Source organism: Mauremys reevesii, linkage group 3, assembly GCF_016161935.1.
Source record: "Mauremys reevesii isolate NIE-2019 linkage group 3, ASM1616193v1, whole genome shotgun sequence".
Lineage (NCBI taxonomy): Eukaryota > Metazoa > Chordata > Testudines > Geoemydidae > Mauremys > Mauremys reevesii.
The window spans coordinates 136,523,409-136,544,274 of NC_052625.1; the positions used below are offsets into that span (position 1 = coordinate 136,523,409).

The window sequence follows — 20,866 nt, forward strand, 5'->3', positions numbered from 1 at the left end:
AAAGACCTTGAGTACTCAGTGCCAGGCAGCTGAACTCTAGCCAGATAAAGCCTGGGAGTGACTGTGAATTAGGACCCAGTTCTGGGAAAGAGGGCTGGGCACGCCTTACCTAAGAGGGGAGAGAAACACTGAACTGCAGGTGGGGCCTGGAGGGCAAGTGTGTGTGTGCCCAGAGGACTAAACAAATTGGACTCTTAGAAGGGGAGTGATTTAATTACCTTTGGAATGAGTAAGTTATTGAGGGGTCCTGAAGAGGAGGAAACAGAGGCAGGAGCCTGCAGAGTGACCTCTAACCAGGAGGCAGCTGGCCCTGTTACACTGTTGCTGAGGAGAGCATCCCTCACTTAGGTGCACTCACTTGTTAGGTTCAGATAGGAAAAAAGAGTTTCTTTGACTTCTTTAAAGGAAAGGGAGAATTTCACGCTTCTGAGTGCCACTCAGCTGCTATACACTTTGTATGTTGCCAATTAAAGCCTAACTTGCCTTGGCACTAAAATACCTAGCAGACTTCTGTTTCATCTTGCATTTTACTTGTGTGTTGGTATTGAATGGGGAAGTTCACTGTTGTATGGATCTGCAAGTAATTATCATTAATACGTAACAATCAAAACCTAACAGGATTGCACCATGCAGCCTTTCCTTCCTGATAGCGAGTAGTTGGTAGTACAGGACATCAACAGAGTGAGGTCTACTGATTGCACTCCACAGCACAAGAGGAAAACAGAGGCCACCCAATGTCTTCTGAGGTCCTGTCTATGTAGTACACTTAAAATTCTCTCATACATAACCCTTATTTTGGATTTACTTGTCATTTCCAGACAAAAGCTGATTTTTCCAGTAGCTGATCTTGTACTTTTCAAACTCAGATCACGAAAAAGTCTAAATCATGATTTAACTTTTTATTTTATAGATAGAAAGCTGATGCAATTAAAGAGAAGATTGCATTTCTGTTTACCTGGAAGAAAATAATAGCCGTACTTACTTCTGAATCAGAAATACCTCAAGTCCTACCAGTAAATCATGGGGTATGGATGACCTGAGTTCAGAAAAGGGAGCATTATGAGTGGTAGTTTGGACCAGGACCAGGACTCTGGGGTCTGTTTAGCCCACTGCTGTGACCACGGGGCTGTGGGAGTGGTGGTGGGGCTGGGAGCCTGGCTCCCATGTGGTGGTGGTGCAGCATGAGGGAGGTTGATATAGTTGGCTGCCTAAGGGAGTAAGCCAGGGACTCCTCATGTCAGCCACTTCCTTTCCTCAATAATCTAGTTGCTATGTCTCTGTTGATGCCAGGGCCTGGACTGATTGCCAGTTCTGGGGTCTGGATAGGATTTTTCCCACATGGCAAAACTGGCAAGCTGCTGTGTGGGTTTTTTCAATGTTCATACAGCACCCAGGAGGTCCAGATTTGTGGGTTATTAATTATGAATGTTGCAACTTTGACAGTTTCCAGTGGGGTTGGGGAACTTGACCCAGTAGGATTCCCAGGCATTGGTCCTGAGCACTGCAATACCTGGCAAGGATGGCAGCCTCTATGTCTCATACAGCTTGTTACTCACCTTATGGGAATTTAGTTGGGACTCTGGCTTCCAGTTAAAGTTCCTGAAGGTATAAGGACAGCTTGGCCTTCACGCACATCCTGAGGTCTATAGTCCACCCAGGCTGCTGGTGCTAGTTGATTGACCTGGAACAAATCAGGAGGCGGGCTCCAGTGCTGTCAATAGTTTTAGAAAGCTTGAGCATTCATTTTGAGAATGACATTGCATGGTGAAGAAGTGTGCCTCTAATGTGGCTCCTCTCATCAGACCTCTCCTACCTCCTTGTTGGAGGCAGGAAGTGGGTTAAGACTCTCGCTTCCAGTCAGGGTCTCTTGGCAAGCCTGAGGGAGGGAATGTGGTGTTCATACTGACCGTCAGGTTTATAGTCCACCCCAAGGCCACTGATACCACTGGAGAACCTAACTGGAACAACAGCTCTGCCAGGTAGTTTGGGTAAAAGCTTTAAATAAAGTTTAACCATCTTATCACATCTGTCTCATGTTCCTTTGTTCACATCAGCTATACACTTTCAATTCTAAAGGATTGATTTGCAGGAGCATATACTTATTTACACATGTCCTTTCTAATAAATCATGCATTGTACTTGCCTGGTATAGAATTATTTAATTTTTAGTCAGCTAATTGTTTGAGCATTCTATGTTCATTACTAACATTTTCACAAGTCTTCATTACTTGCATATGCCCAAATCAGGATGCCTCGCATCTGTTTTCAGGGAAGCTGAATGGGAGCAGCCACTCCTCAATACCACTAGAAGAGAGTGATAAGGTGTCTTAAGATGGGCGTTCACTCAAAAACAGGTATGGAAAAAATAGTGACCACATCTAAAAATGTGGACCTTAGTGACTAATAAGAAAAAAAATCTTTTATCAAAAAATCCCTAGTCAGATCTGCACCTACCTTGACTGCAAAGACTGTTGATACTCAGAGAATTAAACAGCCTTACAGAGGATATCTTTGTTCAGAAGGACTGTCAAGACTGTTAATTACTCAGGTGGAGTTAGCATACAGCTCATTAAACCACGTCAAAACTTTCAGTCCCTCTGCACTGAATCAGTCCCTTCAGGAGCTCTCATATCAATATAATCTGGTTCTTAAAAACACAGTAATTCACATGATCTGTTGTTGCACCATGAAATGATTTTGTTTTCTTTGTAAAATGGATCTGATTCTACCAGAGTCACAACTGCAGTGAAGAGAGTTTCTGTAATTAATCTCTATGTGTGTCTGTATGGGGTCAAAGAGCATTTGCAGCCTGCACTGTGCATGGTAGGTTTATTGGGAAACCTTTTAAATTAGCTTATTTGCTGCATTATGAAAATTTCAAAATGCAATGTTATTTGCTGCATAGTCAAATTTTTATTGGATCTCTGCAAAATATTCACAGTTCAATCACTCTGAGCCATGAGTTTTAGGTTAGAGTACTACTTAACTGTACTTCATGATTGTGAAAATGAGCAATGGTTGTTTTCCCACAAAACTAAGCCCCTGGACCAATCTGAAAATAAGGAGTAAAATTATCATAAGTGCCTATGTGACTGAAAAGACTCATTTTCAAAAGTGATTTAGGCAGTTTGGAGGCAGTTAGGATTTAGACAGTTCAGTTCAGTGAGCTGTGTTTTCAGAAATGTTGTTCTAAGTGACTTAGGAGCCTAAGTGCCCAAGTCACTTTTGAAAATGGGACTAAAAGCACCTACATGACTTAGACATTTTTGAAAATTTTCCCATGTTGTCAAGTAGGAAGGTGTCTCTGGGTGTGTGGAGAGGTAATGTCCCTTTTGGAGGCTCAGGTTAATTGGATTTGATCTTTCAAATGAATATGCAAAGACTGCAAAAAGAACAGGAGTACTTGTGGCACCTTAGAGACTAACAAATTTATTTCAGCATAAGCTTTCGTGGGCTATAGCTCACTTCTTCGGATGCATAGAATGGAACACACATTTATACATACAGAGAACATGAAAAGGTGGAAGTACGCAAAGACTGGTTTTCTTCCAACTTCTGCAAACTAAAATGCAAGGTCCAGTTCACCAACTGAGCCCGCTGGGGTTCACAAATACCTCGTCATTATACAAACCAATTATGGTAGATTTATCTGTGGATTTCATTCAGCTGAACAATAAATAAAATGCATTTGGCATTGATTTATAAAAGTCTCTGTTTCTCAAGGAGCACTATAACAAAGGGCAATTGTTAGTATCCCAATATTCTGAGCAAATGTTTAACAATTTGACATTGGAACAATGAATTGTAGGAGTAGTTAGATTACTATAAAGCTAATCGCAATTTACATTCAAGATAAAAAACAAGGGCCTGATCCTGCTTATTATGTCCAGTCACTCCAATTGTGTTCAGAGGGAATTCTTTGCACAGTGACTAATAAGATCAGGCCCAAGTTTATAAGATCTATAACAGAGGAAAAACAATTTACTACTCAGGAAGAACTAACTCTGTTAAACACATTTCTAAAATGTCATTTCTAAATGGTTTGCAGCTATTGATGAATGAAAGCCATCATCATGGTTTTAAAGTCTAGTTTGTTGATTTTTAAATGTAACGCTCCACAGGAGCCAATGCTTATTCTTTTCTCACTTTGCAGGAGAAAGTGACTCAGAACAAGTTACAGAACACAATAAAACATGTAGAACCTTTTTTTCCTCCATTGTTCTCATGGCGATATTCCACAGATTTCCCACACACCAAACCTCCAAGTGGGATAATGCATTTTTAAAATATGAACTTGAAGCTAAAATATTAAACATGTATTTCCTCCTCCTATAGGATAAGTGCTGAAATGTCACACACTATTGGTGAGAATGACCCGTAAGTGTTTTTTTTTTCTCTCCTCCTCCTACTGGAGCAGTTATTGTGGCGTGCAGTGAACCAAATCAACAATGTGATTCAAGCTGTCGCTGCAGCTTCATGGTAAAAGAAAGGATAAACTATAAAAACTACCCTCCTACAGCTCTTAGTTCTTGCTTCCCACACTTTAACATCTTCTGTCACCCCTGGCACTGTTACTGACCCATGCTAAGCTAAACTAAAGGATGATAAGTTTGCTGCCTTTGCCCTTGTCCTAAGGGGCTGCACATTATCCTATCAAGCATCAGAAGCCATTTCTGTGGGATATTTGTCAACCTACGAAGTCCTTTTAGAACAAATGAAATGGGCAGCGAATTACAAAAATGTCATTCTCTAAAGGAAATGGATGAAGGCTTTTGTTCTCCAGTAACAAATAGATGCCATAGGCTTATAACACTATTTTTGTATTAAATTTGACAGGGTTACTATTTCCAGTTCATTAGGGGAACAGTTTGAAAACTATTTTTCATGCTTTTAAAAATAATGTTTTCTAGTAATAAATATAATTAATAGCTAGCATAAACATTCTAAATGGAAGATCAGGGTTAATTTCAAGCCACCTCTACCAGCGATCAATTACATCTATGTAAAAATGTATTTTTTCAGAAAAAAATTAAGATTATAAATGTATTATTTAATTGGCATAACTTTTGATAAATATGAGTTATAATTGCCTTCCCCACTTTTTTCTTTTCTTATTTTTAAACCAATGTTCTTGTATACGATGGTCTTACAGAACACCATGATATATTTACCATGGGCTAAGGTCAAGCAAAGGAACAATAACTCACCTCCTTAAATGAATGCTTCAAAGTAAATCTTGTGTGTTTAATAGCAGTAAACAGAGGTCAGGATGACAGTCTCCCAGGCTTGAGAATAAAGCTTGTGTGTTAATATTCTCCAGGAATCACAACTGCACCCCTGGGTGACAAAATGCTTGCTAAAATGTGATACAGACAAAATATTATACACCCCTATGGACATGAATGTAATTGAAAATTTTCAAAAAACTGAACTGAGACACAAATTTAGAAATAGGTCAATAGATGTTATTCCATGATCCCCTTTTAGATACTTTGTTAGAGTGCGTCATAGCAGATTATTAGGCTTTTTTCTTTTTTGACTACAGTATGCCTGGCTTTAACTCTAGCTGAAAATTAAGCAATATAATATATTATCAGTAAACAGAACATGGCTGATATGTCAGTCACAGCATCTTATGTGTAGGGTCTGTGTCTCCTCTTATCATCAACTAATCAATAGTTAAGATAACATTTTATTTACCACAAAGTGCTATAATATTCTCTAATCTTTACAGCTCATTTTGGCTGTAAAATATTCTATCCAATATGTTATATCACTCCAACCATTTATTGCTGGCTATTTTACTGAACATGCTAATAAGAAGAGCACAGAATTGGCTTTGTAGAGAAATAAGCTCAGTAAAAAAAAAATAGTGTTAACTCATCCCTTGCTTTGTAACTGTCACTAACAATATTCGTGCAATTATAATCTTCAATTTTTATTGGTAAAATTTTACGTGGAGCTAACTGGCCAAGACTCAATGCATAATGAACTCTAAAGACTGCTGAAAAATATGCTCCTTCATAGTAGCACATTGTCATAGGTCTTACCCCCACTTAGAACTGTTGGGTTCCAATATGGGGACCTGCATGGACTCCCCTAAACTAAAATCCTAGTTTAGATCTGGTAAAAGCTGCCACCACCGAATAATGTACGTATATTGGGACACAGTCCTTCCCCAAAATCCTTGGGGATCCCAAGAGCCCCAAATCCATGGAGTTCTTACACCTAGGAGAAATAAACCATTCCCCCTGCTTCCTTCCCCCTCCCTTTTCCTAGGAGAGATACCAGGATCCAACTACAGAGGGATGCCGTCCTCCTCCCTCCTCCCCTTTCCCTGAGAATTCACCCAAGGAAAGATCAACCAAGTCCTTAACAGAAAAGATTTATTAAAGAATAAAAAGAAAGTAACTGTCTCTGTAATACCAAGATGGAACAATACACAGGGTCTAAACTTATCAATCTCTGGAGAGAATCCCCCCCTCCTTTCTTTCTCAGTAAAAGCAATAACAGTACAGAATTAAAGAAATTCTATAGCAAAACACAAAATTGCAAATACAGAAATAAAAGTATAAGAATACTAGTTCCTTGCTAATACTCACTAGCTTGAATAGAAGAATTTATTGCAGAAACCTGGGAGGACTTGATTAAGATGTCTGGACTCCCTTAACTCCCAAGAGAGAGACTAACACAAAGAACAGAAAAAAAAACTTCCCTCCACAGAGATTTGAAAATCTCTTGTCCCTGATTGGTCCTCTGGTCAGGTGTTCACAGGTACTGCTTGTTAACCCTTTACACGTAGAAAAAAACCTTAACCCTTAACTAACTGTTTATGACACACATTTTTCAAGATACACGCCAATGCACCTCTCAGATTAGACTCTGTCCTTTAGTTATCGTTAGTCAGATAAAGAGGCAACTAAACTTTAAGATGGATAGCCTCCTGAAGTGCCAGTACATTCCACTCACCTCCCCATGCAGCCTTAGAGGTCGGGAGGATTTGTCCGGGACAGCGGGGGAAAGAAAACCCTTGGGGCTTTTAAAGAACTGTACCACCCACTGTTCTCTCCCATCCTTGTGTGCACTCGGAAGCTTCTCGGCTGATCAGAAGGATGCATTGTAAGCCATTTGGCTCCCATGCATCCAAGGGTGGTCTTATAAGACCTCTCGCTTGCCTGGCGTGCCACTCTGTGCCCTAAATAAATAAATAAATAATTGGAGATATACCAATCTCCTAGAACTGGAAGGGACCTTGAAAGGTCATCAAGTCCAGCCCCCTGCCTTCACTAGCAGGACCAAGTACTGATTTTGCCCCAGATTGCTAAGTGGCCCCCTCAGTGATTGAACTCACAACTCTGGGTTTAGCAGGCCAATGCTCAAACCACTTAGAGTAGGACCAGGTTTGGGGGCTTTACTCTAGGCATCATACTCGTCCACCTTGTGGGATTGGAAAGGAATTTTCCACTCATTGCCAGATTGCCCTAGTGGGGGGGGAGGGGAGGGGTTGCCTTTCCCATAGCAACCCAGGGACTCAATGGGTTATGTTCTAAAATTCATGTTGCAGAAACTTACCAAGTGCCCAGTGCAGGTAATGGATCAATAAGGGGTCTAGTTCCTCTAAATTCATTTCCCTGGAAGTGAATTTAGGGGAAGACATTCCCTAAAGATGATGGGGAATAGGGCTGGGGCTCCTAAATTCTGGTACAGTAAGGAGGCAACCCCCTTATCCCTTAGATGAGGGAACGGCATTGGGGTCTCAACAACAATACTGGGATCACATGGAGGGGGATGGCGGCTGAGGGCAACCCTCCTCCAGGTAGTACAGATTACTGGATGGGATCTATCATTGGATAGATAAGTAACATTGGATGAGTTACTTAATAAAGTTTCAACCTTAGTTAAAACTTCAGTCCTAGTGTCTTGTTGTTCTTCCTGTTTGTCTGAGACAAAAACCTATTTTAAACGTCAATAGGAGCTATGCACATATATCAAGAGAGGATACCAAATTTAAACAGAGTGGTGATCTTTGAAAGAATATGATACTTTATTAAACATGGTCACTAACAGTGACAGGGCATAATTTCACACTTGGATGCCTAAAGTTGGCCACCTAACCCCTTTTTTTCCTGAAATACTGAACATCCTACAGCTCTTAAGGGTGTCAATGAGAGATATAAAGTACTCAGACCTCTGAAAGATAGGCCATATATAGGATTTATCTGCCTAAATCGGGGTGAAAGCAGCTAACTTTAATATACCCAGTTCTGCAAATCTGGCCCAACTTTTTTTTTTTTTTTAAGTATTCATCACTGGATGTGCTAAACAGTTTGGGGATATTGTTATAGGCTGTTGAACAGCTGCTGCATTTTACTGCAGACATGGAAGAAGAGATCACTGTACAGTTTGTCATTGCATTGTTAGGTTTGCAAAGCACTTGAGGAGCCTTTAGATGAAAGGAGCTATATAATAAGATTATTATTACAGTGAAACCTATGCTAACAGTCACATACTAACCTTAATCACCTGTCCTAACACCCAGTAAAATTTCAATCTCTCTGAAAGTTCTTTCATATTAGTCGCACTATATTATGTGACTACCTATTATAATGGCTAAAATAATATGGGTCTCTTTGGTGGCTGATAAGAGGTTTCACTTTTAATATTGCATATAACCATGAAAACATTCAAGAACAGAAAGATACTATGTGCCCTAACATGCCTAAGATCTTATAGAGCTGCTATAATATTAGGACAGGCTGAATTCTTTTCAGACCAAGTTTAATATGAACTCTTCAATTAAAACAATCTAAATCATCACTAAAAAAAAACCCACTTAGAAAGATATACTTCTTTTACTCCACTGGTCATACAGAGTTTCTATTACAACAGACTTTAAGATGTTAGCTGTAATCCTAGTGTTTCACTCTAGCTCTAGGAAAACTCCTCTATAAATGCAGAATGGTCTGAGCATGTTATGGTGTACAGCATGAATCTAGCAATCAGGCACTTATATGGCACTTTGATGAACTCAGTGTTATACAGCAGGTCTTGCAGCTTGTAAAAATCAACAATTTGATGTGTTTAAAAAAACAGGTGTATAGATACATATACACAGACAGTAGGCACATTTCTAAGTTTTCTTCTGTTTTAGAGATGTTAGTAGCTATGGTGGTTTTCCCCTTCTAAAGTATGGGGAATTTCTCCCAGACCAGAGCAGGAAGAAGTGTATTCAATTTATATGTATATACATGCACACAAACACACTTTATATGCATATGCAGTATATTCATGAGAAAGAGAAAGTTTACCAATAGAGTAATTGTACAGATGAGAAGATAATTGTATTGTATTTTATCTTAGTGTTATCATTAACCCATGATATGATTTTGTATCACCAACAAATAAAAGGAAAATAAAACACACCACAAAGTGCCACAGGCAAATTTACACAAACTATTTGCTTATAAATAAACTGATTGTAGTGGTAATAAAAATCTCAAAGATGACTGATCTTGCCATAATAAACTTTCTGAGACCTTAGTAATAATACTTTGCACTTATACTTTGCCTTTCAATCTAAGGAGCTCAATGTGCTTTACCAGTGGCATAATTAAGGCCTGGAGAGTTTCAGTGACTTGCACAAGTTGGCTCAGCGAATCAGTGGCAGAACTGGGAACAGAACCCAAGAGTCCTGTGCATTAATCTTTATTACATCCATTTTTAGGATTCGGTGTAGATTTATTTCTCTGCCAACAATGGCTCAAGAATACAAATACTTTTTGCAAAATATTTATGCTAGAGACAGAGGGGTCGGTATTTCAGTGGCTATATATAAAAAAGCTGGGCCTGGCTCCAGAACAGTGTGGTGTTTTTCACCTATGCTCCTATACCTAGAGCCAGGAAACCTAACGTTTTAAGACGTGTGAAATTTTCGGCATAATGTAAAACTTGATTAAGAGCAGGTCTTTTCCTGTATGCGCCAAATGACCCAAAAGTTGCCAATTTAATGCTAATTGACCATGTGGAAACAGCTGCTGCTTATCAGAGCATACAACTTATGAAAATTATTCATGAGCTGCCACAAATGCACTTTATTGAAAGTGTGCTACTGATATTTGATCATCCAAATCTATCAAAGTATCTGGGACCAGCAAAGGCAACAAAATCAGAGTGCATGGGTGCACTTGGGAAAGTATTGATAATTGTCTACATAACTCTTAATGTTGTCACATACTGTACCACACACAATAACACAATGCCACAGGATTGTTGGCATGGAAAGGCTTTGGTTTTATCAGCACAAAGCATCCAAACAAGTCTTAATCATATGCATTACATGAAATTAACATTTACAATTTTAATATTGATATTGCCTATGCCACTAGGTAAGCCTTCAGCACAGGAAGAACAGACAATTTTAATCAAAGGTAACAAATACTCCAGGCTTGTGTCTGACTGAAGCACAGAGCTTGTCCCCAGCTGGAAATCCCCTATGCTCATTGAAGAAAGTCACCTTCTCTTTAACTAAGGAAAGTAGCACTTACCTGTCCCACATCTAGGTTTTCTTTTCCAACGTGGACTCTACTGAGTTGCCCCAAAACAGATTTAGATGGATATACAGGCCTGCTCCCAGTGAGGTTCCAAATAATCATAAAAACAGCAGCAGCACACTTCACTCTTAAAGTGCTTTTTCAAGTATCTCTCAGTGCTTTATCCCCATTTTACAGGCTGAGAAACAGAGATAGAGCCAAAGGTGAACTGACTTGCCCAAATTTATTCAGCAACCTATGTAACCCAGGCCTCCTAACTTCTAGATCAATGCTCAATCCACTAGCCAAGGCAGACTCCCCATAAACTACAACAAAGAAGATGTGATATACATGGACTAACTAGTCACCCAAGTAGATAAAAAAGCAAGAGCTATGTACCCTGTGGTTGACAAGGAACAGCCCTGTAGCTTTGAACATGTCTGAGCAAACAGATTTTTTTTTTAATTTTATTGCTTGTGCACTTTCATGCGCTTCACCTATGGTAGTACAGTGAAAAGCACCTGCAGAACAAAGGAATGTGAGAGGACAGGACAACATACTTTATTTTCTCTAGTCATTATGACTGTTTTTACAGAACAAGCGTATACATGCCAGTTTGCTTGCCACAAGAAACCATCAGTCTGAACACGCCATAACTTAAGAGAAAAATGAAACTGAGCGGCTAGGGGAGCTAAGGTAACAAAGGTTACAAATACAAGATCATGAGCAAACAAACATGGTAGGTCCATATTTTTATTCAGGTCTTTGCCGAGTGTGTTAGGTTTGTTTTTCCACAAAAAAGTAGGTAGAGGGCAAATACTCTGGGCAATCCCTGTTTTTATGCCTTCTTTCATCTTCTGTCTCTAACAGATGCTTTTTCTTTCCATGACTTTTTTTCTCTCATTTCCACCACTTTCTCTCCCTTTGTGGGGGTGAATAGGATATTTCTCTCAGTGTTTGCGTGTCAGAATCTGTGCCCATTGGGCCTACCCTGACTTAGCCACTGTGGACATAATTATTGCTTCTTCCCCACCACCCCAAAATAAGGAGTGGGGATTAACCAAGGAAGTGTTTTGGATCAATGGGGAACTGTCACGGTGTTGCCGGGCCATTTTAAGGGTAGTCTGAGCCCAAGCTACCCATGATGAGCTAAAGTTAGAAGAATAGGCCTATTTCCACTACTTGAATAATGAGAGTCTCAGTTTCATAAAAGACAATCAGGGCTCAGTTGAAGAGAGGCGATCATATAGGAGATGCTCTGAAGGGAAAAGAGTACCTACTGATCACTGCAAGGATAAATACTGTGTATGTTAGGGATTCATTTTTCATACTGGCCCTTTTCAGCAGGCAGTAACCTCCACTGATTTTGTTGGATCTGGCCAAATTCAGCCCCATCTAAATGGAATCTAAATAAATAAAAGTCTTCCTAAACTGATTTTGTGAAACTGATTTTTTTTGTCTTAAGAGACTGAAACAACTGTATTTGGGTAATATCTGACCCATTAGCAAGGGTCACAGACATTCATCCTTGCATGATGAAAGAAATATATTCAGGTTTTAAAATCTTACAAGACCATTTAGATGGCTTCCTTCTACAAATGGCCCTTCAGGTCATTTTCTGTACTCAGAGATGAGCAGAGACCCTGCCTCCCTAACAGTGAGCTACTGCTAACCTCCCTGAATCCATTTCAGGACACTTCTAGTGCCTTTTATTCACAGTTTACCTCTCCTCTCCCCCAAATTCCACTATTCCACAAACACCCTCCAAACAGACCATCCTCCTGATCTGTCTGCAATATTGTAAATCATTCACGATCGCGAACACCACGCACTTCATCTCTGTAATTTGAGAAGGCGGGGGATTGCTCCTGATATAAAGTAGAATCTCCCCCCTCCCCTTTTCTAATGGATGGACAATGACCAGCAGATTTCTGAAAGCTATCCAGGGTGCCTGTCAAAATTTCTGACTCAGGACAATGTATACCCAAACCATCTTCTGTGATTATCAGTTATAGCCCTTTTCCAAGAAGGCATATTTAAGACAAACATCAGATTAATGATAAAACTGGTTGTGTGTGTGTATAAAATGCATAAACATAAGATTTTCTCTCGATTATTACACTACCAGGGAAATCGTCACACACATCGGTATGTGTATGTTCACACCCCTTTATAAAGTAAAAGGTAAGATCTTATCTATGGAAAAGTACATAAATACTTTACCTACCACACACACACACACACACACACACACACACACACACACACACACACACACACACACACACGATAGTGGGATTATCAAAAGCACTCAGTGCTGGCCTATCTCTTCTCCTATTAAAGTCTGTGGTAACACTCCTATTGACTTCAACGGGAGTACAGTAATGCTAGTGCTACTGGAACTCCTGTTCATGGTAATATATATATACACATACACACACACAAGCACATTATATCTATATACATAGCAACATTTAAAAATAATCATATTGTGCATAAAATGTATATGCATCCATCCATATGTCAAGCTCTTTAGGACAGAAAAATATAGATGAATACTATATAAATGGGCACACTAGAGCTGAAATGAAATGTTCATATTAGAACAGATTAAGGGGGCATTGTCTGAGCTTTTGTGTGGTTTTGGCTGTCATGCAGTGAATGAGCTCAGCTTTCCAATGCTGGCTTTAATCTAACGGGGGTGGGGTGGGGTGGGATGAACACTAAACCTCCACCAAAGTGTGGAAAAAAGCCACTTAAATAAACAACTTCAGTATTTTCACTATTTTCATTGAGTCACTGATGATAAAAGACACACAATGAGCTTGTAAAAGGCTTTCCCCCCTGCTATTGCGTTAAAGCTTATTTTACATTTTGATACTTTGTATCATAGCATGTCCAGCTCCTCTTCATCTCTAGCTTTTTTAAAAATAAAACCCCACGTTGTATTACATGAAATTCAACCCTTGTTTGGCAGGATTTTAGAGTCTGTGGTGAGAGGTGTAGCATTGAATTCTGAAAGTGCTTAGCTAAGTGGGGAAATTTATTTGCCTGAGCCAGAGATAGCATCCTTTTTAGACTTCTTTTTAAAATACTGGCAATTGTCAAGCAGAATTCTCTTTTCCTCTTGCTCTCTCTCACACACACACTTATTAAGAGTGTAGCAGAACTTAGCTGACACCGTAAGCTGGAATTTTAATTCATTCAATTTCTGTGCCTCATAGTGGAAAAAAAGTAAACAATGAGGTATGTTGCACACACACCCCTCTCTCTTTCCTGAACATTCAGGATCTCTGATCCTCCTGTTTGTAGACCTGATCTATATCTCTGGTGCTAGTGACATTGTCCTTCATTAGGAAATGCATTTGTATGGCAAACAACATTTTGGCAGGTATGTTAATGGTCACAGTATATTGTCCTTTATGAACATAATCCAAAATATATATGGTACAGGATGAAGCCATTATTTCCAAAGCACGAGACACAACTGAAGTGCAACAGAACACACACCTCTTCAGATCTTGACTTGTCCAGCACAGCTGTTGTTATATCAGACACATTGGGGAGGGAAAGAAAAGGAAAAGGAAAAGGAAAGAAAAAAGATTTTGCAAATCATCTGGAGGTGGAAAAGAGTGAGGTTGCAAAATTCAGCACAGGTCTATAAGGAGAGAGGTTTAATGCCTCGGTGCTTGTTTTGAACTGTGACCCAAGGTTTGGCTGGGCACTAACCACAGCATGCCTCATCAGCCACTGTCATAGCTACTCCAGGGTATACCTCCAGCAGGGAGCCAGCTCCATATCCTGAATTCTCAACTACCAGCTACCCACTGCCTCCTCTGCACTAGCTGCTGAGACCCTGCCGAGAAATCAGCATGCAACTCAAGAAAGCATCCTTTCCTCTGGAATAAAAATTAATATTACTTGTCATATTTCATGTCTGAGCTCTTTTCATGCTTTATCCTCTGGTAATGAAGGCTAAATTACCAATATTAGTAGATTTTCATGGCTAGCACAGAAAGAGCTGTTACTAGAATAAATGTTTGCATTGCTTCTGTTGGACACAGACTTTGCTAATGCAGCTTTGCTAATTATTTCTAAATAGGCAATAATCTGCATCCCCTAGTGCTGGGTAGTGGATTGGCCACGTACCTGCTATTTCCCTTATTTACATGTTTTACAACTTTATCAACTACACTAATTACACTCTGAACACTGTTTAAAATTTTCTGTTAATAGAGATACAATGATGCACCAGAGGATGTGTATTTATGCCATAATTACGCCTCTGTTCCTGCGATGCAGTCTCCAATTAGCTGTCGACGGTGGCACAAGCAGCTGCCTGATATTCTAAAGCAGTGAAACATCTGCACGGCGGATGATACGCTCACATGGATTTTTTTTTTTAAGCCTGGAAATTTACACCCAAGGGAGTGCAGACAAATAGGAGCCTGTCATGTGTAGGGATGATTAGAAATCCTCACCATGGCAACATTGGAGCAGCCATGTCACAGAGTGAGGGGACACATGTCTAGATGAAGGCGCTAAAAACATTTGCCTTTTTCTTTTCTTTTTTTTTTTTTAGCTTCAGCATTCCCAACTTCCCTCCCTCCCCCTCTCCTTTTCATATTCTTCTCTTTGCATCTAAAGCGAACCAAAACAGCAGGGTGAAAAGGCCAAACTCTGCAGCCCATGCAAGGAATATGACAGTAGATTTAGTGTCAAGAAAACAGTGAGTAATCAGAAGATGCTGTCAGGGATCTAGTGGATATTCTCCTTTGGGTGGGAGAGGAAGAAGGTGAAGGAATAAAGGAAGGGGAAAAATATGGACCTCATTCAAAATAATATAAATGTAAATAGTCTTCTTCATCCTGGAATGACATTTAATGGAGAACTTCTTTAACCATCATTAACAGTTACAATTTCCCCATGAATAGTTGGCCAGCCAGTGTACAACACTGTGAGGATGGAAAGAAAACAAGTGCCTCCTAGTCTGGTCTAAGTCTCTGTTTCTGGAGTGAAGCTCCAGCAATATCATTATATGTAGAAAATGCATCTGGAGATGTTCAATGTTATCATAAAATTTTTATACTGAAAGTCTTAATTATTGAGAGAATAAAATTAATTGGGCCACTAGATATGTTCATATCAATTTAATACAATAGAACTATGAACATTAGAGATGGGCCAAAGCTGACATTCTGAATCTGAACTTTCTTTCAATTTCAGGGAGGGGGAGAAGGTTTGAATTCAACCTCCCAGCTCCTAACATATCCACAAATAGTTTTGGTTCCAGGTCCCATCCAAAAAGAAAGGGGTATATTTTCTGGTTCTGTTGAAGCCAAAACCTCACAAGAATAGCTAATGTTATTCTCCAAAGATTTCAGTCCAGTCCAAGAGGGCAGAAATATTGCAAGGCAGTTGATCTCATGAGAGTTTCATCATTCAAGATGGTGGAAGTTTTAGGAGACCAGCTGCTCTCTCCTGAAAACAGCTCACAAAATTTCAGTGCCATTGAATAAAACCCCAGACACTAACCTAACCCTAATCTGCCTCTTCTGACCATCTCTACTGATAGTGTCAACATATATTTACTGTTTTTTTCTATGTAACTCATCACCACTGTATCTGAAATGGATATTCATATTTAGAAACAATTATTGCATGTGCAAAATTGACAATTATCAAAACTTTAAATAATTTTAATTTAGTGACTGTAAATACCCAAAGAGCTGTATCATCTCCTCCAAAATATCAGTGTGACAGAGATAAGATTTCCTTGAATTGTTGTAGTGTATTCCTATAGCTGCATCTCAGTATTGCAGAGGCCTCAGAGTAGAACCCTGTGTTATACTGCATCTCTTAGGAGCTTCTGTACCTAGGCAGAGCCATGTTTTGGCTCCATTTCAGCCTTTGCTTTGAATCTCCCACCTTAGATATTAAGAGTCAGCCCCCTTAATGTTACTTTTAATTGTAAAGAAAATATGTAAATAAGGAACACATTACTTTACTTGGATGTTTCAAATACTGCGGGAAAAAGTAATATTTTTCAAGTGATAATGCAGAAGTTTCCCAGGGGGTATTACTAGGTACTGTAATTACTACATATACTCAGTGAAATTCTGTGTGGTATTACAGAGTACATATGTCACCACACTTTATGCATAAAGTTCACTTATTATGCATTGTGAGTACCCTGATTTGCACAGTTTTCATACTGGAGTGCATGATATTGAAGATCCACTATGTGTCAGTGCAAGGACAAAGTTTATCAGATAAACAAGTCATTTTTGGAAACTGCAGATGCTCCTACTGTGAAGCATTAAACGTGGCCCCTCTTAGATACACAGAATGGGGTTCTGGTCGACTGAACACAGGCTGATAAGCTCTGCACAGCTCTGAATGCTGTTTGCCCACATACTAATGTTAAACAAAAGAACTGCAGACTGCAGAGAAAGGATGCGGGTCAGACAACTAAATTGCTTAAACCCTAAGGCAGCCTTCTGAAAAGAAAAAGCATGAAAGAAGCTGATATGAAGCTTTTATGCAGAATTGTTCTGTTTAGTATCCCTGTTAAGAAAATGATGGCAAGTATCTTGTTAAACTATATATTCCCAAATAAGACAAGAGGACAGACACCTACTAAACAAGATTCAATGTCCCACTTGTCATTACATGATCAGCTATATATCAGTTTTACATTATGTCTGTATTATAAATACAATAAAAAAGATAATAATAAGGCTGTACACATAACAAATGCTGTTAAATTATATTTTTGCATTCAGTCACCTGATTTGTCATTGGGAGTTTGCAGGTAATACCAGTCTGACATTGGAGAAATTCACTTTGTGTTCAAATTTTACAATTGTGCATTAGAACTTTGTTAGAGTTCAACTGTTATGCCATTTAACTCCATTGCTCAGACAGTTTAATAATAAATCCATGACAAAGTATATTATTGCGACAACATCTAAACTTGCTTTGGATGAAACTGTGATAAGATGTTGTTATAAGATTTCTACTATTTCCAGACATCATAAAATACTGAAAAAAGGATCACCTCTTTCTCTCTGTTTCTCTCACAAGGGCTATAGGGAGTGGGAGGTACTGAAGTCTCAGAACCTTGAACAGTATCTACCAGAGGATGAATGGTCCACACTAGAAGTACTAACAGCATCCAATAGCTTTCAAACCAAGGTACCAAAAAAAAAAAAAGAGTGGGAATAGCCAGTATATGAGGGGAAACAGTATATTACAGAAAAGCCCTCAAGGATTCATACCAAAATTTTTAAAAATCATTTTTGTCAAAAAATAATATAAAATATCATGGGTTGTCATTGGCATCTCCCTGAGGTGTTCATCTGATAATACATGAAAATCTACTCCAAAAAGCCTTTGCAAATGTGAAGCAATTATACATTTGAATACATTTGCACAATGCTATTCATACTGATAGTAATGCTTGCTGGGCTGAAAATTGCTGGTTCACAAATAAGGTAAACAAGTTTATAACAATAACTGTTCTTGTAATAGAACTGCCTTGTTACCAATGGTACTCCTGCTAACAAAACCATTTTTGATTTGTCAGGCATGTGTGAATCTCACAGGTCTTCTGAATGAACCCCTACTAGTTCCATTCTAATTTCTGAACCATAATGGGCTGAGGAATCCAAACTGATGATCCTTTAAAACAATCTCTATAAATACCAGACAGAGAAAGGCACTACATTCATTGCTATACTTTTAGCACAGTAATTTCTATAGAAGTTGAGTGTGGCCGGTGGTGAATCAATAGCAGGTGTGTTGTAACTAGGAGAGCTTAGCTCAGGAGCAGACAAGAGAGATCACAGGTTAGTGGAGTAAAAGAAAGAGTGAGATCCCTGCTGAAAGAAAAAGCATTCAGTTGCTAGGCTGAACTGATGCTGACACTGTGACACAGCAGGCTTAGTGAATGATCCACCAAGGGAGCTGTTTAAACAGTTCATAGGTGGAGATAAAATGTTGCCATTCCAACCATGAGAAAAGGAATAGGGAATTGGACAAAAATAATGCTCTGAAGTGGTTCAGCTTCTATTTCCACAAAGAAACTGCTCCAGTTTCAGACCTTTCATTTGCCTTCTATTAAGACACTAGAGGTTTGATCTATTATGCAAGGTACTTAGATGATGTCTGTCATCATAGAGCGTGTTTATCCTCACCATAAATCTGTGAGGTAAGTGCTATTATCCCTGTTTCACAGATGTGGAACTGAAGCAAAGACAGACTAAGTAACTTGCCCAAAGTCACACAGGAAGTCTGGTGAAGCTGGGAATTGAATGTGGGCCCCCCGGAGTCCTAGGCTGGAGCTCTAACCACTGGACCACTCTCTTCTTATAGAATAATAGAATCATAGAATATCAGGGTTGGAAGGGACCTCAGAAGGGGTCTAGTCCAACCCCCTGCTCAAAGCAGGACCAATCCCCAACTAAATCATCCCAGCCAGGGCTTTGTCAAGCCAGGCCTTAAAAACCTCTAAGGAAGGAGATTCCACCACCTCTCTAGGTAACCCATTCCAGTGCTTCACCACCCTCCCAGTGAAAATGTTTTTCCTAATATCCAACCTAAACCTCCCACACTGCAACTTGAGACCATTACTTCTTGTTCTTATCATTAACCAGCCCAATGTTAGCTCAGATATGGCCTGAGTCAATCCTAAAGGCATATGCTTAAGTACTTTGCTAAATAGGGATGAACTGCTGAATCAGGGCCTAAAAACTGGTGCTGAGTTCCATTGCCACACACAGAGGCTATAGTACTAACTAGCAGTGGTGGATTAAATAAAGCAATTTAACCCTTTTAAGAGTTCCATTTGCAACAGTACAAGCCAAACAAAAGCTTAACAGAATACAGATGATCTCTTTCTCTCTGTACATCTAACCAAAGTTTGCAAATGGCCTAAATGCTTTTAACTCAGGATTTGCTATCATAGGTATGCATCCTATTCTGCATGTATATGGGGCTTATTCCAACTCTTTATATAATCCCCACCTCTGGATTGTATGAACCAGGGATTGTGAGAGGCACTATATTGCCTAATTTAAAGTTTTACAGCTAGTGACCCTCCCTCTTCTCCCCCTCTTCTGTTTTGGTAACTGGCAATGGCAGGGTTCTGATGATAAAAGCAGAAGACATCAATGCAAGCTGAAGAGCCTAGATGCTGCTTGACTATGTTGATTTATTCCAAAAGATAAACAACAATATAATCTGAAAGATGTATGCAGGCCATAGCATTTAGCATAGTGCTTGTAGAATTGGCCCTATGTTTATGTGAGAGAGTGAAACAAGGCCAAGTACACTGCTCTTCGATTCAGTTCATCCTTAGCTGTAGGTGGCTTCATAATTCATTTGGAGAAAAACTATGTGCAGCTAACCTCTCTCAAAGATCACTCTTCATGACATTTGTTTACAAAAGCAGGAGAAGCTTTATGAAAGTCTAGCTTATTTCATTTTCCTTTTGTCTTTCCTTCTCGTTCTCAGGCATAGTTCTGTGAGATGCTGAACATCTTCAATTCCAAATGGTTTCAATGGCTTTTCAAAGCATTCAGCACTTTCCTGTATCATGCCCATTAATTACATTTTAACAGATAGACTTTATCACCCTGTAGAATAAGATGTAATTTATTGGATTTCTGCAAAATTAGAGGTTGCCTTGAACGTAATATATTTCAGTATGTATGAAACGTTCTGTGCACTTCTATGATAGCACTGTAAATTAATGAATGTACATAGAAACAAAACATCTTTTTTTTTTAAACCAGACACAGAATAGCTGTTGTAGGATCATACAAACTTTGTCCCTCTACCAAGCCTATTTGGAAGAAAGGCTTGTACAGCAATTCCCAGATGGTGAAGAATTGTTTTTATATTTCAGTTAAGGACTGAAATTGAGAAATTTCTCTTTCACACCTCAATTTCTGTGTAGCTTGCACTATTATACTCAGCTGTATTACAGAGCATGAAGCCTTTAAAATATGTAAATTTCCAGATGAATTTCTGAACAGAGGAGAGTCGCACAGATGCAACACATTGCAAAAAACAGAGGATGTCAAAGAAAGGAAATAGATCAAAACAGTGTTTTTGACATTACTTTCAATTAAACTGCATCTGTGAGGTCCACATACGCATGGTGAATTTTTAAGGAAAGAAAAGACATGAAGGAATTATTTTATATTGTGTAGTGGAGGAATACCAAATAAACGGTGAGATCTGTTTCAATACATCATTACCCTCCAGTAATGATTTCAGATCTCTTAGGCTTTTCCAGTACATAATCTAAAACTGCACTATTCTGGTAAGAG

The 20,866-nt window shown here is 39.2% G+C and overlaps 1 long non-coding RNA gene across 3 annotated transcripts in view; it reads right to left on the bottom strand.

Annotated features, from left to right (window-relative positions):
* LOC120400202 overlaps positions 1-20,866 on the bottom strand; it is a 300,141-nt gene that overhangs the window by 94,330 nt on the left and 184,945 nt on the right. For all 3 annotated transcript variants that reach the window (XR_005595595.1, XR_005595594.1, XR_005595596.1), the window contains 2 exons: positions 5,208-5,337; positions 1,557-1,681 (listed from right to left, as the gene is read on the bottom strand). This is a non-coding gene — a long non-coding RNA (uncharacterized LOC120400202). The remainder of the gene's footprint in view (positions 1-1,556; positions 1,682-5,207; positions 5,338-20,866) is intronic.